This window comes from Varroa destructor, unplaced genomic scaffold, assembly GCF_002443255.2.
Source record: "Varroa destructor unplaced genomic scaffold, Vdes_3.0 BEIS01000002.1, whole genome shotgun sequence".
Classification (NCBI taxonomy): Eukaryota; Metazoa; Arthropoda; class Arachnida; order Mesostigmata; family Varroidae; genus Varroa; species Varroa destructor.
In genome coordinates, this window is record NW_019211455.1 from 10,359,050 (window position 1) to 10,375,480 (window position 16,431).

At 41.7% G+C, this 16,431-nt stretch overlaps 1 protein-coding gene across 3 annotated transcripts in view; it reads right to left on the reverse strand.

The window, feature by feature from the left end:
- LOC111244547 (pinopsin-like) overlaps window positions 1-12,703 on the reverse strand; it is a 52,347-nt gene extending 39,644 nt beyond the window's left edge. For 2 of the 3 annotated variants that reach the window (XM_022791776.2, XM_022791775.2), the window contains exon 1: window positions 6,309-6,516. The gene's annotated coding sequence lies outside the window, so the exon portion shown is untranslated. Of the gene's footprint in view, window positions 1-6,308; window positions 6,517-12,605 lie in introns of those variants that run through there. The other variant, XM_086980301.1, reaches the window with a different exon arrangement.
- Between the last annotated feature and the right edge of the window lie 3,728 nt (window positions 12,704-16,431).

The window sequence follows — 16,431 nt, forward strand, 5'->3', positions numbered from 1 at the left end:
CGTAATACAATAGTTAATTGTCGAAAAGCATGCTATTGTCGCTCCCCTTAAGTCGGACGCAGTAATACTCGAACTTCAAATAAAAACATTTCTACCTATTTAATGTTTTTTACCAGTTAACCAAAATGCCTGCATTTTAGAAAGAGGAGAAAAGTAATGGTTTCGTAAAAGCTGATATGGTCTAAAGCACCGTTTCGAAATCAGCTAGGAAGATCACTCACTGTAGTATGTAGCGACAATGTTCATCAACTAGTAGCATTTGTTTATGCTAAAATCACCACTTCCAACTCAATTCAGCTAGGGACTGGCTCTAGTAACACCTGCGCTCTACAGCGACGTAACTTCAGTTGAACCTAGGCTCGGTGGCGACTTGGATACGCTAACGCGGAATTTTTTGGAATCTATAGGGCTTAGGAGTTGATGATAACTTAAATCTAATTAAAGCTATCTGTTGTCACCTCATATTTTCGAAATTATGGAAGATTACGAGGAAATACAATTGTAGGCGTTGTACTTCATGCCCAGCGAACGCTGCTATATTTAGCCAGGAAACAAAGTCTATCGATTGCAGCCGACAGTTCGAGTAAATATGCACCCTATAAAAAACGTCCTAAGTGACAGCTTACGTACGCGCGTAACTTGGTCTATGAGCATTGCGTCCTGAATACGACGCAAGATGGAGTTGACTTTGGCCGATTTCACGTGCTTTAGGTGTAATGGGGTGTTTTCGATGAGTGTACCATCGATGACTGTACAAAAAAATGCGTTCGATTAACAGATGCGCCTCTGTGTAGCGGCTCCAATAATTTCTAGCCTACCGAAGTAATCAGATGGATCCGATTCGCTGTGATCAGGTGACAGCTAATAAAGTGCGTGTCTAGATTCAATACTTGTAAATACAACACAGATTACTGCTAGATGGCCTGAGGTATAAACTTGCGTATAAATAGGCTGTGCGTCAGCTAGAAACTATATTATCGTTAACTGGAACTGGTAATTCGTGCCTTTTACTGCCATGGATGGCTGTAAAAAATTCCAGGTCAATAAATCACGTTTCATAAGCCAATTTCTTCAAAACATTTTTGCAGCTGTGCCGCAAGGGTGGCGTTGTGACGAACTAAGCTATCCGGAAAAATAACTCAGGCAAAGTTGAAAACCGCAAGGAAAACGATCGTTAAGATAAATATACGTTGCTTTTTGAAACGGCGTTGAGGCGGAGACAGACATTTTATGTTTGAAGCCGTACGAAAATGTGCGTAGAATCAGTTAAAGTAATATTACCGAGACTCATCATGCGCTATTCGAATACACCTCGAACCTAAGTAGGCCAGTAGTAAAAAAAGGTACACATTGAAGGCGAGACGAGAAAAAAACTTTTGCGAAACGAGAAGTTCCTTATTTCTCTTTCCTTTTCTTACGTGTGCCTTAGTCTCAAAGGTGAATGGAGACGAGCACTTGTTTTGATTATACAGAAACATCCCAATTGGAGAGAACGCCTGCAGTAAGTAGCTGGAAGAGTGAAGCAATACGGACCATTAGGACGCTGCGATTGACTTCGAAAGAGCAAAGTCTTGATAACTTTGTGCCATCAATCAAATGCTATTAAGTTTGCGGTTAGTAAGTCACATTCACACTTAACCGATCAGACATATACCCTGCTTTTTATATTGGTTTAAGTAAAATAATGGATCACTGTTTGTCAATTGTTCGAGAAAATATACTCAGAACTTTAACGATAGCCTTGCGCCACCCTCTGCAATAGCCCTGGCCATAGGCAGCCTTTATTGCACATCAGTGGATTAATGTCCTGATGTTTGTCTTCTCCGACAAACTGTGTAGGAAGAGTCCTCCATTGTATTGATTTTTGCCGGGCGGTAATTTCGAAAACAGTAATGAGAATACTAACTCATTCAGAACTAACTAGTTCAGTACTGACCCTTCTACTTACTGGACTTTCGGCATGTTTGAATTTTGAATGAGAGGTGTACGTGAAAGGGTTAGACGTCAACTGCCTCATAGGTGTGAAACATAAAACCCAAAAAATTTATCAGGTATAGTACATTTGGTAATTAGGCAATCTGTGTGAGCTGGGCCAAATTCGCGATTCAGGTATCGGCTACCGAGCCCCTTTCTTTGTTTTTACTATTTTTATTTAAATTGAAACGCATCGACAAAAGTGAATGAATGCTGAGACATAATCATGCGGACGTTGTCAGACCCGCTGATTGTACTGCTCCGAATTACCGCTATCGTTTCGTCGATGACCTCCTGGGTGAATGTTCGCAGGGGTACGGGAGTGGGAATGAAAGCAAAGTCACGGGAAGCCCAGCAAGCGCAACAATTATACCCTGGAGATTCTCACTACTCACCGGTTGACTTCACGATGCCGATGTAGGAAAAACGAAATATTTCAATGCAGCTTTGTCCAGTGCTTGGGGTAGCAAGGGACGGTAGTTGCGTATTCCTAGTCTTCTGCCCGTTGACAACTCAGGCCGTAAGGTCTCTTTTGTATCTCTGCCGATTCTTCATCGGGGGTTCGTAAATAACGAAGGTAATACTCCATTGTTTCTTTCCCGGACGCCAAATAGAATAGCATAGCTTTATTGACATTTTAAATAAAACTAGCGGGATTTTTTATCAGTTCTAGTGCTATAAATATCGATTTTATATGTAGGCCCACCAACAGATATAAATGTAGAATAAATGGTTCTGGGCTCGACGCACAGATGAAGATCACTTAAAACTTGATTATTCCATGTTTTTTAATATTTTCTCACCAGCCCTTGCATTTGAAAAGAAAAGCTCATTTGATTATTATTATTCTATCAAACTAATCCATAACTGAGCATTATGTAGGGTGTTTTTAATTTATATGTATATATATATATATATATATATATAGTGAGAGCCTGTCTGTCGCTAAACAAAAGGCGTTTGTTCTGCCTTTACATGCGACTGCTGTTTTTGTTTACAATCGCAGTCATCGCACAATTAGTATGGTTTAAGGCGGCTGAACCGACTCGCAGCCAATGATCCGGACCAGGTTTCTGTCGGCGTCGTTACGACAGGTCTTTTTTTCGCTCCCGTTAAATCGACGTTGCCAAAGCATCGCAAGCGCTCGGGACACGACTTCGATCAGCCGCCGGCCATTCTGTACTAACCGCATATAATTGGTACCTATACGTACTATATCGAGAAACAGAGGTAGGTTTTCGCGTCTCAGAGAACCAACAGGGACCGTCCTCTTTCCTGCCTTTCAGGTGTCCTTCCGATTTCCAAACTGTTGCAGATTATGCATGGAGTTAAACTGTTTTGAAACCTTTCTATGTGTGGCATCATGTCCGTATTGCGTCGTGCAACGGAAAGGTGTGTCGTTCCTGCCAAGCACTTTGCTTTATGCTGCTGCCGGACTTGGCAAAGGTGCTAACAGTTCAGCTGTGCTGTACCTGAGCCAGTCAGTCAGCGAAAGTGAACTTGATTCAGCTCAACATGGCGATGGCTCAACGTCATGGTGACCCAACGTTCTGCCCTTCACTACAAACGTTTACTGGCAAAACTAGTAAGCGAACGTAACTTCAAATAGTAAACTACTATATGACAAAGTTGGTTCAACGGAACTCGATTTGCGCAGCAATAGGTCGGCTGTTGCTCAGTCTGCAGCTGCACGCATAGCCGAGGTCCGGGCGTACAACTTCATGAAAGATTGGAGCAAAGACAGCGGGCGTGCGGATTTATGAGCAACGGATAGAGGAGTTTGGGACGCAGAGGGTGCTACGTGTATCGGATCAGCGAATGGGCGGATCGGATAATGGTTCTAGTCCCCCCCCCCCCCCCTTCCCAGTTCATGCGTTCCCGAAAACCCCAAACTCTTTGAAGGTTTCGCCTTTCCCAATTTATTCATCAGACCTAGGACCGCATGAAGCGGTGCCACCGGTCCCTCCTGCCATAATGGCATCTACCACATCGAGCTAGTCCTAAGGATGCAGCTTGAACTGATCGGGAGGGTTGCCCGACTATTGGAGTACCTTGGATTTTATGAGGTTGGCCCGCCATCGTGGTGCCAGACGGCAATCAGCTCTACGGCAAAGTCTGCAGAGGCCTACATTGGCGTTTATTGGCGGGAAAGGGCGCTAAAGGAGAGCGAAAGGCCCCATATTTGTACCGTTCTTGCTGTCGTTGTAAAGATTTCTCTTCAACCAACCAAAGCCCCCAGAGTATAACTGCTAGTCCAGCCGCCGCCAATGCTGCCGCCACTGCTGTCCCCTCTAGTTACCCAGTCTGAACTTACTTACTGTTAGCTTCGCCCCTCCCTAACGCTCTTCTCTAACTCTTAGGAGCGACTAGCGTCAGAATCCCGTTTGTTGTTTTCGGTTACAGCCATTTGCGCAGGCTAGGATGTTCCCTTAGCTTAAACCTGATTTTAAGCTGCGCTTGTGGATCTATCCTTGCAAATGATAATTTAACACGAGATGAATTCTGTATAACAACGTTGACAATTGCGACGACGAAATAGACTCGGCCTAATGACGCTCACTACATATAAAGCTGTAGTGGCAGTAGGCAGAGTAAATGTTGTATATTCATATACTTGATTGTTAAGTGATCTAGTCCAACTGTTTTTACGGGATGTATTATGATGACATATGCAGACCCCACTGTCACCCAAGGTTAGTTGTTGAGCTGTTTTTGAAGTCTATACATGGATCCAATTCAAAGTTGTTTGGCTAATTACTTTATAGTCAATACATGGAACCTAAAATGAATAACATTTAAAAAACGGCTTTAACAGTTTGGACTACCTCACATGTATAGGCTCGGTTGGACGATACACAAACTCCGACGCATATGGAGCATATATAAAAAACTTACACGGTACATTTCAACATTGTTGAGCTTCGTTAATTAAGCGACATTAATGTTATTTTAATGTTTAACTAGCATCATACAAATACATTAATGTTAAAAATCCATCCATGAATTTTCCGCTCGACGAAAATCAACAGAAAATTACAGTAAAGTGCAATTGAGGGGTTCAATTACTATAAAATCGTCCTCTATTGAGAACATTATAGAACCTTCTACGTCATCAGTCTGCAGCTGCCACGGGCGTTCCAAACCGTGCTTCGTGGATTGCCTAACCTTTTCAGTAGCACTTTTGAAGTGCAAAACCTGAGTGGGGTTCACAGTTAAGAGCAAGTACTTTATAGCACTCGACCCTGCTTATCTCCACCCGTAAATACTTAATTGAAAAATTCCAAAAGGCACATTCGGGTCCGATTATTGTACCGTCCGTCTAACAGAAGTATTGTCGTTTATTAATTGAACTCTGGTCCTTGCGGCGGTAATGAATGTTTTTTTTTTTATTTTTAGCCTATTTTGCTGCGGAATCCCTGCGAGCAGGACAACATTAACGGAAACTAGCTTGAATATTCATCTTACTACGAGGGTCTAACGTATACCCGATGTAATATGACTGCCTTGCTGAATAGCTGAGTTAGCGAATGGGTACTGTGAGAATAAGAAAGCTAATGTAGCGCACACCTCGTAGCTCATGAACACAGAGTATTGGTAAATAACATGACTAATAGAGTCTTCGCTTTCTACAACAGGCAGTGGCGACAGTTTGTAGGTAATATGACGGCCACAGCATAAAAAAGAACACTGAATAGTTGCAGGACATGACAACTCCGAGCATAAGCTGAACTATTGACTCTTCCCTTTTCGTTTGCGCGGATTTTCTGTTTCTTCGTCTAGCTTGGCGAACAGACAGGTGGGGATTTGGCGACAGGTAATTCTGCATAAGTGACGACTTGATACTCTTCAGATTTTACTTATGCTTGCACTCGAAGCTTCTTTACGATGTCAATAAATTCCTTGATTGTTTACCTTGCAGGACCGTAGAGCTGACTAACCACGCCGGCAAGGAAGGCTTCTACCGGAGAAGCAGGCATGAGAAGGAGTAGAAAATTTGGAAGTTTTCTCCTCGGGGAGGATCACGTGGAAACAATGAACCAGATAATTTAAAATTTATTTCCGGGAAAGGCTCATCAATAGAGGCAGTAAGTGCGAAACGGTAAGCGAGCTGTGTGGGGATTCGTCCGAGTAATCCTCTTCGAAAAAACTTCTACTCTTTCAAACTCCTTTTTGTCCTGGCCTTCACTCGTATCCACTGCCTCGATCACAAGGAACGTTTCACGCAAACCGCCATGAATGTAATGCCAGTATGGGGCTGCACGGTATGGACTAGCTAACTCGGAAAACAGAATGGTTAACCAGACGGTCACTACCTAATGCAGTGCTATACAAACCTTATCGTGTTTGGTAATATAAACAGGAAATACAAGTGTCCCACAGCTCCTAGCCCTGGTAAAAGATTGCCGAAACTGTGGGTTGCACGCGCTTAACCTGTTAACTGCGCAGAGATACACATGTCTTGAGACCGGGCACGCATACGCATACGCTATTGTTGCTGGCGGCATTGAAAAAAACGGCCTACATACGGATGAGACATGGAAGTAAAATTGACTGTAACAGAGAGGAAGGAGAAGAAGGCCAATATTTAAGCATGTTAATATAGTTAATGATCTAGCGGCCTAGGCATCCATCGTTGTGGGCTCACATTCATTGTACGACAGCAAAGGCGCGTTGAGATTGCTTTAACATGCCTATCAAAAACACAAACACTTTTCTTCTGGTATCTTTTTGCAAGCATTTTGAACAAATTAGGTTATAAGAAGCAGAGATCAGTGGAACAGATCTGCATAGCAGGGTTAACAAGCAGCAGAACTATCATTAATAAAGAAGCAAAAAATCAAAAGACAAAGGTAATGTTTTTAAAAAACGTAACTACAAACATAGGATATTCGCTTGCGTAATTACTTGCCATACACGTAAGTTCTTGCTATACACACTTAGTACACATTACATCCGATGTACGTATTGAGCTACACATATCATTTTTGGTTGTACATTGAATTGGCATATACATGTGTTACACACATGTGCGCATCTATATCTTATAGCAACTATACACGTTACAGACTGATGGCAACGACTAGGTATTTGATCCATTTTCAATTCGGCCGATACTCACAAGCTTATTACAACGTCGTGGTCGTTGCTCACGGCCTAGTGTGGTACGATTCGTCGTCAAAGCCTTACCATATCATTAGCCTGAACCCCAAGAAGTCCGCACGGATTTCACTCTACAAACAATTGATGTCAGCGAGCTAATTCTGGCAGGCGGATACGACGGACACAATTATTCGTGGATGTTATCACGCCACCCCATACGTAACAGTCGTTGCTAATATTGTGGTTTTGTACTAATAAATGTATGGTAACAGCAACAAAAGCAACGTGTAATAGTCACAGTCGCCGGACGAGTGGCTGAATGTGCACTATTTTATATAGTGTTGGATGTTTTTTGGCTAGAAACAGGCAGGCGGTTGGGTAAGCGGGGAATTTGCGCACACCCCACCGATTTCGATGTGTGTGACTGTGTTACATACGTTGACCTTGAGCGTTACCTGTAGTTTACGTAGAGGCGAGTGTTGCTACAGTCGACGTAAATTGCTTAGACAGTCAGGGAAGTCGTGTTTACCAGATCCTTCGTTGCTGTCGTTGTTGTTATCGTCATTAAAGAGGGCAACATCAGCTTTGTATACAACAGGGAAAGACAGTAGCAAAAAACAACAGAGTGCAAAGGGTATATCACAACAGTGACTATTCATATCATACAAAGAGACGATAGAAGGCACGGCTGAATAAAAATGGAGATGCAAAGACCGGTGAAACAATGGTTTGGGTTGCCACGATAACTACATCGGCAATGTTGCTAAGACAACTCTAATGAAGCTTAACCTTCTCGGAAGGGCACCGGGCCTACGCGGAAGTCAGTGTCTCCTCTTAGTACCTAGAAAATGACGCGCTATGTGTTACCGTTGATACCGCAATAACTTGTAGAACCTTCTCCTCTAGGGATCTGCCTTTTTTGCCACGAGCTAAATGTCCCTTTTGGCTAGTAACTACAGGCGTTTATGAGTGTGCAACTGTTTCCTATAGCAACTGCTCCTACGGCAGCTGCAGAACCAGGACCCAAAGGACAGATCGCGGCGTACCGTTCACATCGCCGACCAATAGAGTATGCAGCGTACAATCGCGCTACGGAAACCCACGGCAAATGCATGAGCGATTAGCCATTGAAGTAAAGCGAGATGCGACGATGGCTATCCCATATATATTAAGTATATCCCGCTACTACTTGAAGGAGACTACATTCTAACTATGATTTGCTGAAAACAATAGAAGAGTGTCGATGCATGTGAGAGGTGAGCACGTCTGCTTTGACGTTTAACTGTGCCTAGCGGCATAAACTTCACTAATACTAATACCATCAGCAACATCCGAAGTTTTGCCTGTTCTTAAACAACACTATAATGCCAATAGTGCAACAAGTAGACACTCCGGCCGAGCCAAATCTATGATCGACAGCTGAAAACACGGACAGATGCATTCATTAAACCTGACAATCAGTGCAAATGGTTCCTGCAATGCTGCAATGGTCAATGCAAACGGACACAACACTGACAGATCGTTTACTTAATGTTAGCGCAGGATATCTACAAAGCTCTACCAACCGCGTCGGTGCTCATTACCTTTTTCCATGTCTTAGCAGCCCCACTATTTCGTTTGGATAGCCAACCGACTAGAAATGCCCCCTAGATAAACAACATAGTTGTTGCCTGCGACGCTTAGTGAAATTGAACGTTGTCATGCAGTAGCAGGACCGACAACAACAATAGCAGGCAACAACAACAACACCAGCGACACGACTGACTGGCTGGCCAATACGCAAGCACAGCAGGGCGTGTGTACTTAATCATATGAAGAAAAAAGATCGAATGCTGTACTGGCCATGCTAATGAAGCAACTGGCGGACAGCGGGCGATGGCCGCAATCGAGCACCCCGAACCGGCAGATTTAGGGCAAGCGACGATGGAAACTAGGGGGTAAGACTTCGGTCGAACGTCTTCGATCGGCGGTTACCTCTGCTACAACCATCCGGGTACTATGCTACTACTGCTTGGATGGTACTGTTGTCCCAGTTGAGCGGATACGACGTCATGCCAAAGCAGCGTATGAATATGTCCCCATTTGGGCCTGAGTTGGTAGGTGGCCATTATAGAATCATATCATTGGTACGTATTGTTTATAGAGTTAGAAATGCGGTATTAGATTTAAACAAATACTATATCTATAGATCTGCTATTTTCTGTGTCATTCTCGTTGTTGTTCTTCAATGATATTCTTATCCACGTGTTACTTAAGTGCACACAAGATCTTCATCATTCAACGACTTACTGTTCGACAGCCTGCAATATCTGATTTAAGGCTAGCCTCGTATGCTCTCGTCCGTCCTACAATACCACCCAGCTAACAAAAGTCGAAGAGTGGTTTAGGAGTCATCCTTTGTTCTTCCTTTGATATCATGGGCCTTGGTTTCTTTGTCTGCTTACCTTGCTACCGTTCCGATTTGTTCCGCCTTCCCAAAAGCATTTCAATAACCGTGATCACTCGCTTGGTCCGTCAGCCTGTGTTCCGTTTCGTAAGGACATTTTAAACCAAACTTATGGGACTATATATATATGACTGTACTGTTACTGATCTACGGGATAAAAACAAAGAAAAAGGGCGTCGTAGTCGATGTCTGTCCTGATTATCGCCGTGCTAAAATAAGATATGGATCATTGCTGGGACGTGTCAAATTTCCTGGCGGCGGACGAAGGGCACGCGACCGATCAGGACCTAACTGGAGGAACTTAATCAACCGCGAGTCCTGCAAGTCTGGCGTATTTAGCGAACCGTCGTATCGGACGCAGCCAGTCACCTAATCTGGGCAAGGCGGCCTGGCCCCCTGCTGAGCTCAAAGAATCTCAGCTGTTTTTTTTCTCTGTTCACCGTGCAACTTTTCCCGTGGACCGGACGTATCGAATTGGCCTGTCAAAAAGTGCATTTTCTCTAACTAAGTTCAAAATCAGCAGCGAAGAAGGGCCAATCGGGACAACTTATTCACAAACTCTCAAAATAAATGAACAGAGTTAGAATAAAACTACTACCTCTGAAACTGAACAATATCGTTATGGCTGGTCATAGAGCAGAGCTTTTCTCATGTCCAACTTTTCCTTTACGAACCCAGTTGCTGCTGCGACTCATTCAGCGTCTGGCTAATGTTCCTTGCTGTCTGGTCCGATCCTCAGCTGAGCGGACAGCTCTTCACAGACAACTACTCGCACCTTAACCGAAGTGCCGAAAATTGTTAGCTGAGATCGCCTGATTCTTATTTGACATGTTAGAAAGGCCGAAACGGAGAACGCTTAGCGTGATTCTGCAATAATGTCTAATTTCTCCAAGTCTTAGATTTCACGCATGCGTAAACGGTGGATAACATGTTTCTCTATAATTAGTAAAAACGAGTGCTAATATTTGTTTACTGGTTGGCTGTAGGTAACTGCTGGTGGACATTAGAAAAATGTCCTTGTTAAATCTAGCTTAATCTATCCATCAACAAATAGGAGGACATTGTGATGGTAGAATTATACTTTTTTTTTTACTAGATATTTATTGCAACAATAGCAGGTATGCTTAAGGGAGAGTAGCACCAGAGTCAGCAGGTCCAAATTATAATAGAACGAGGCTAGTATAAAAATGGGGTGCATAGGACGGGCGTACATAGATAGGGAAAGGTTCCGAGAAATGTTCAACGAACCCTAATAGGAGGGGAAAAATGAGTAGCCAAAAACTTGAGAAGTAAGCGTTTACCATTAGACGGACATTGTCGAATAATATATTTGCTGAAAACAGCTGAATAGTAATAATAGGAACATGCAAACTCAATTTAATCAGAAATTCCATCCATTCACTTATACACATATAAGTACGTAATATGGATCATGTATAGAAGTGATATCGTGTTAAGATGGTAGAAATTGTCTAGATATTTGCATCTGAACGACTGTGGCTCTAAATATGGATAACAATAATATCGGCAAGAATATTCTACTAATATCTTCAAGCAGAGAGTATGTTGCGTAGTTGACTAGTGGCTAAATAGAACTTCTAGATCGATAACTTCAACTTTAGAGTCGGTTAAAATTATATTTTGCTTTTTGCGCCTCGTTAGAAGACAAGTCCGCTCATTCGTTCATCTAAAAATAAATTAACTCACTGATAGTTATAGTGCGCGGTGACTATCTGCGTTTAATTCGTAGTTCCGGTCTATTTAAAGGTTCGTTTACCCAACATATTTGCCAAGTTCAACTTAACTTAAATATTCAAGTAGTTTATGAAAAAAATTCGCTTTAAGCATATCGTGTGTAACTTACTAACGGCAGGCCACTTTTGATTGCACCAGCCGTTCCCCCTCATCACGATTTCAGCGGGCGACCTTTTCCGATAAGTAGAACTCCTTGAAAATCTTTTCAATCCTTGTCAGAGGACGTTTACTTAGTATTTAAGTGTGGTAGTGTTCTTTTCTCAGTCAAGGCCATCCTGAGCATCAATCAGATTCGTCAATTCAATGAGCGACAGTAAAAAGGTGACTGACAGCGCTCTAATGGCACCTGCACAGCATAAGGCAAAACAGAAAAAACCCACCACCGACTTTGACAGAGGATAAGCGATAAGCCTACGTGCGAGTGCAGATGTTCGGACCTGTAGTTACGGGCTTAGTTCCTGTCTGCATGTCATCCCTGCAGGCAATGCTGCCAGATCGCTTGCGAGACAGGTGGATAGCAGAAGGTCGACGTAGAATGACGTTAGGGCAACGGTGATTAATGTGCTATTATGGCTATCCGCTAAGCTTGAAGACAATAAGAAGCTCAGCCATTTGAATATCGACGCGCATGCTTTTGATATCCGCTGAAAAATTTAGCTCCTTCAAAGAAAAGGCCCAGGGTTAAGTGGGCATTTTTGTCATTTGTTATACCGGGTATTTGTATATACATCGTATGCTGTCGCTCTTAAATACTTCCTATTTTTTTTCCATTTTCGAATAAACTTTCGCACATAGGTTTTTTTAGGTCCGTTCAGTTAGCAAATAAGATCGAACGTTAGATAGTAGATGAGTAAAATGTTCACGTATTCCTCTTTTGGATTATTTTGCTTCGTGCACAATGTCTCTGGATAATAGATTGTACTTTTGATCCTGTGAGGCATTTGACGAGTATTAAGACGGCAGGCAATCAGTTCGAACTCAGGAAGCTTAATCGAGTGATCATAAAAGCTCTGTGAATATATATGAGAATATATAAGAAAAGAGAAGATAACAATCCAATTGAATCTTTAGCAATGAAACTGTTGCCTAGATACCCCGAGAATACGTCGTTCACGTCCGAGGAATGCATATATCGTTGCTGCCGAGCCTGAAACCTACTGATATATTATATTCCCATATAGGGGCATCAACCGATAAAGTTTCTGTTATCTTATCATCAGAAATTGATAAGCGCAGCGGACATTTTTGCATCATACCTATCTCGCACTGCTCGCCTAGATGTAAAAGTGAGTTCATTAATTCATTAACATACAATGATGAGATTACGTACTGTTGGTAGCCATAGCGACCGCAGCTAAACGACTGGGATTAGAAGATCTGTGTTAACGTGAGTGAATATCAAGTAAAGCCAAAACGATTAACTGGAAGGAACCAAGAGAAAAAGCGTCAGATACGAGTCATAAAATCAGATATGACTGATGGTATCATCTGATTAATATTTCTGCCAATTCCAATGGCAATTTGTCATTGGTGATCGGAGCCATTTCTTGTAATTAGTACCTATGATCTGTCATAATTTTTTTTTCTTTTAGAGGCTAAGTAGGAAACTCTGTAAATTTTACGAAACAGTTTAGTCAGAGAATTATGTTCTAAACCTCCAATAATAACGCAGCCACAATAATGGCACGAGCAAGTAAAGATTCTTGTGCGGAAACAATAATCTGTAGTAGAATTCAATCAACCCTAACTTACCTCCTTAATAAACTTCTAATTGCTAGACACTCAGATACTTGACAGACGGCATACTTAGACAATTTCCTTGCATGATGGGAATTGCGATATATATATATATATATATATATCGTATACAAATATGCTTAATTCTGAAGGCCACTTCTTCAACACAGTGTTTAGTGGCCGGTGTTTACAGGGCCGAGGCGCTGTTGTTTGCTGACAGATTTTGGAAATGTAAACAACGAAAATCTAAGAAATCTTTTATAGACTGTCACATTAGTCGAAAGTAAAAAGGCGTGGTACCAAAATCTATGGTGGAATATTGCCATCAAATAAGCAGTAAAATCATGCCATAATTTAAGGCTGTATAGCAGACTAGCGGCTATCTGTATGTAACAATATACGGCTATATAACAACTGAAGACAGAACTCAACGGCCATAATTCACATGATAAGGTAGTTCTTCGTCCTATTTCGATCCGATTAAGTACTTTTGCTATAATCGATAACAGCACGTAGCAGTACGCGACTCTAGATCATTATATCTCGCATAAAATCTAACTGCTGTATTAAGCCGGCTCTGCCAAATATAGTTGAAGCTTGGACCCCATATGCCATGTAAAAGTCTTACAAATATGATTGCTGATAGTGAGTATTCTTCTATTGTGTTGTACATAAAATTATACTGCAACGGGATCAGTAGGTATAGTAAAGAGAGTCGTATATCTTAATTTCCGTTTCTGGCATGCCTAACGACAACGAAGCTTAAAACCCGCCGGTTCTTTCCATTTTGGGTCTGCTGCATTTATTTACAAATACTGTTCGGCTTCGTTTTGTAGAAACGCTGAATTAGGCCACAATAGAAAAGTATATCTACTTAAGCTTCTTTCCGAGGGATGGCAATCTAGCTATAGGTATCTCGCTATTTGCTGGAGTAGTCACGCCGTGGCAACGTGTTATAGGAACCTAGGTGAGCATGTTGCAAACCGGCCTTTCCTCTTTTTGAAGACGATCTTATCGAGCAGACAGAGCCTATTCACGCCAATTCACCTCTCGAAAGTACGAAACCGGAATCGTTTTTCTATTTTAACTAACACGTTTTTTTAACTAAGCTACTTTTAATGTTGCTTGCAGGACTCGATATCGATGGATCAATATATATATATATATATATATATATATATATATGTATCTATGTTAAGTCGTTCAAGTTACTTAAACTAGTAGATAAATCAAATGAATATATTTACCTAGACCAAGTTTAATATGGAAAATTGTTGCCATCATCCAACCACGAAGGCATGCTACGTAAGAAAATAAGTACAATATAGATAAGTTTTAACTGGAAAATAAAACTCAAAAATCTAAACTAAAGTTCAAGCTACTTATGTGGGTACGTGTACGTATATACAATACGAACTTTTAGCACGAAGTACATTTATTGTAGTAGGGGGTAAAGCTTATCGATGATATCGAGCCGGAGATAAATGGCGTTTCTCGACTACGTCAAACTATGCCAATATGATCTAGCCTTAGGAGATTCAAACACAAAAAACAAGCGGATACAATAAACGAAAACAGTACGGTATTATTCATTTCGCTATAGGCTATGCGTGGAGCCTTTCATTGATCGGCGCGGTCGCTGCTTAGTCGAAGCGGAGATGGCCATCCAGACATTTGAAGTATGATGGTTGAGTACGCGGAGCCCGGATCCGTCCAGTTTTACTGTATGTACTTCTATCTCGCTTTGTATTTTAACTTATTTCTGCCACGAAACTCGATGGCAGTTTGAAAGCTGGGCGCGTTAATGCGGGTGATCAGAACGAGTCGGAAGAAATGACAATCCATAGGGTCCAGTCAGACCGTTGGCGTTGGCTAGAATAGGTTTGCTGCTTATTACTTCATTTTGTTGGTAAACGGCCACGATGTCATATTGTACCGTGCAACGACGAAGCCTAATCTATATTTAGGAAAAAGTTGCTTAATTACATATTACTATTATGTTCCCAGACGTAAAGATATTTAATGATCACATGATTTAATTATCACCTGTTTTGCGGACCATTACGCTCTATGTTGCCAACAATCAGTTAAGGTCATACCTAATACTGCTACCTCATCATCGACTCATATGCGACAAGTGTATAGACCTACTTAAGGTCTTCGACTGCCATTACCTTAAGTAAAGTAAGAAAAATTTTATTTTCGCAATGGGCCTCCAAAACTTGCAATTGTTTTCGATCGTTCGGAAAGGATTTTCGAGTAAATCCTGACATAACATTGCTCGAGTTATAATATAGGTTGGAGACGATTATGTCTGTAGTAACACCATGAAGAGTAACACCAAGAAGCTCCTATAGCGATTTCAGCCGTTATACTCTTTGCTGCCTTCATTATATTATAGCTGACAAAAGGTTTTACTAAATAGCTTTTTTAAAAAGCTCGACCATAATGGAGAACGCAACCAATAACCTATTGGAGATATTCTTATGAGTGTTAAATGTCGACCAACAAACATATATAATATCGCAGTCTCAGTCAGTTCCACTGAAAGAGCGGACGTGACAATCAGCCAGATGTCTCTACGCTTTTTTGAACTTGCAAGCCTCACACTTTCTTGATGGGTATACGGTTTTTTTTCGATTACATCATCCCTGTCCTCGTTCTACCCAAAATGGCGGTGATGCTAGACTGGGCCATTCGACAGAAAAAAACGTTTAAGTGGAGCGACGGTTATGGCTCTCAAAAATAGACGCTTCCAAGTTCAGGCTGGCTTAGCCGCTTAGATTCTATAGCCTCTAGCCCAGCCTGATGATTCACACGAAGATCAATACAGCCCTGCTTATTGCCAGTAGTAGAGTTTAATCGTGACAATCTCCGAATGAATTTTATTATTTAGAAAAGATCGAAGCAGCTACCTGTCGATGCTATATAGCGAAATTTTCCTAACATGACATTTTTTGCGAAATTAAAGGCATTGCGTGTATAATATAGAAAATGGCCAAATTCACTCAGAGAGAATGGCCAAGGCCTCTTAAATCGGCGGGACAGAACGAAGAATTTCGCATAACCGCGAAGATATTCGCCAGCTTTATAACAGGAACCACTTAAACTAGCTCATAGAGAGTGTATGACATAATTTAAGAGCCGTACAAACTGCAAGGAAGATAGAAGTTTTTATCTGTGTTGATTATTTAGAATTACACAGATAAACCATGTTATCGCTTCACACTTGTTGATCACGCATGCCGAATACGGTGACATACGGTGAAAAGACTAGAATAGGTGTGATTTCACAGGTTGACGCTTTACGCACGATACCATATTTGTGCGCCCACCAGCCGAACTTCCTTCTTCAGATCACGGTTTAAGACAACCATTCAATATATAGAGAGGAATAGAAATATTTCCGCACGCATTGT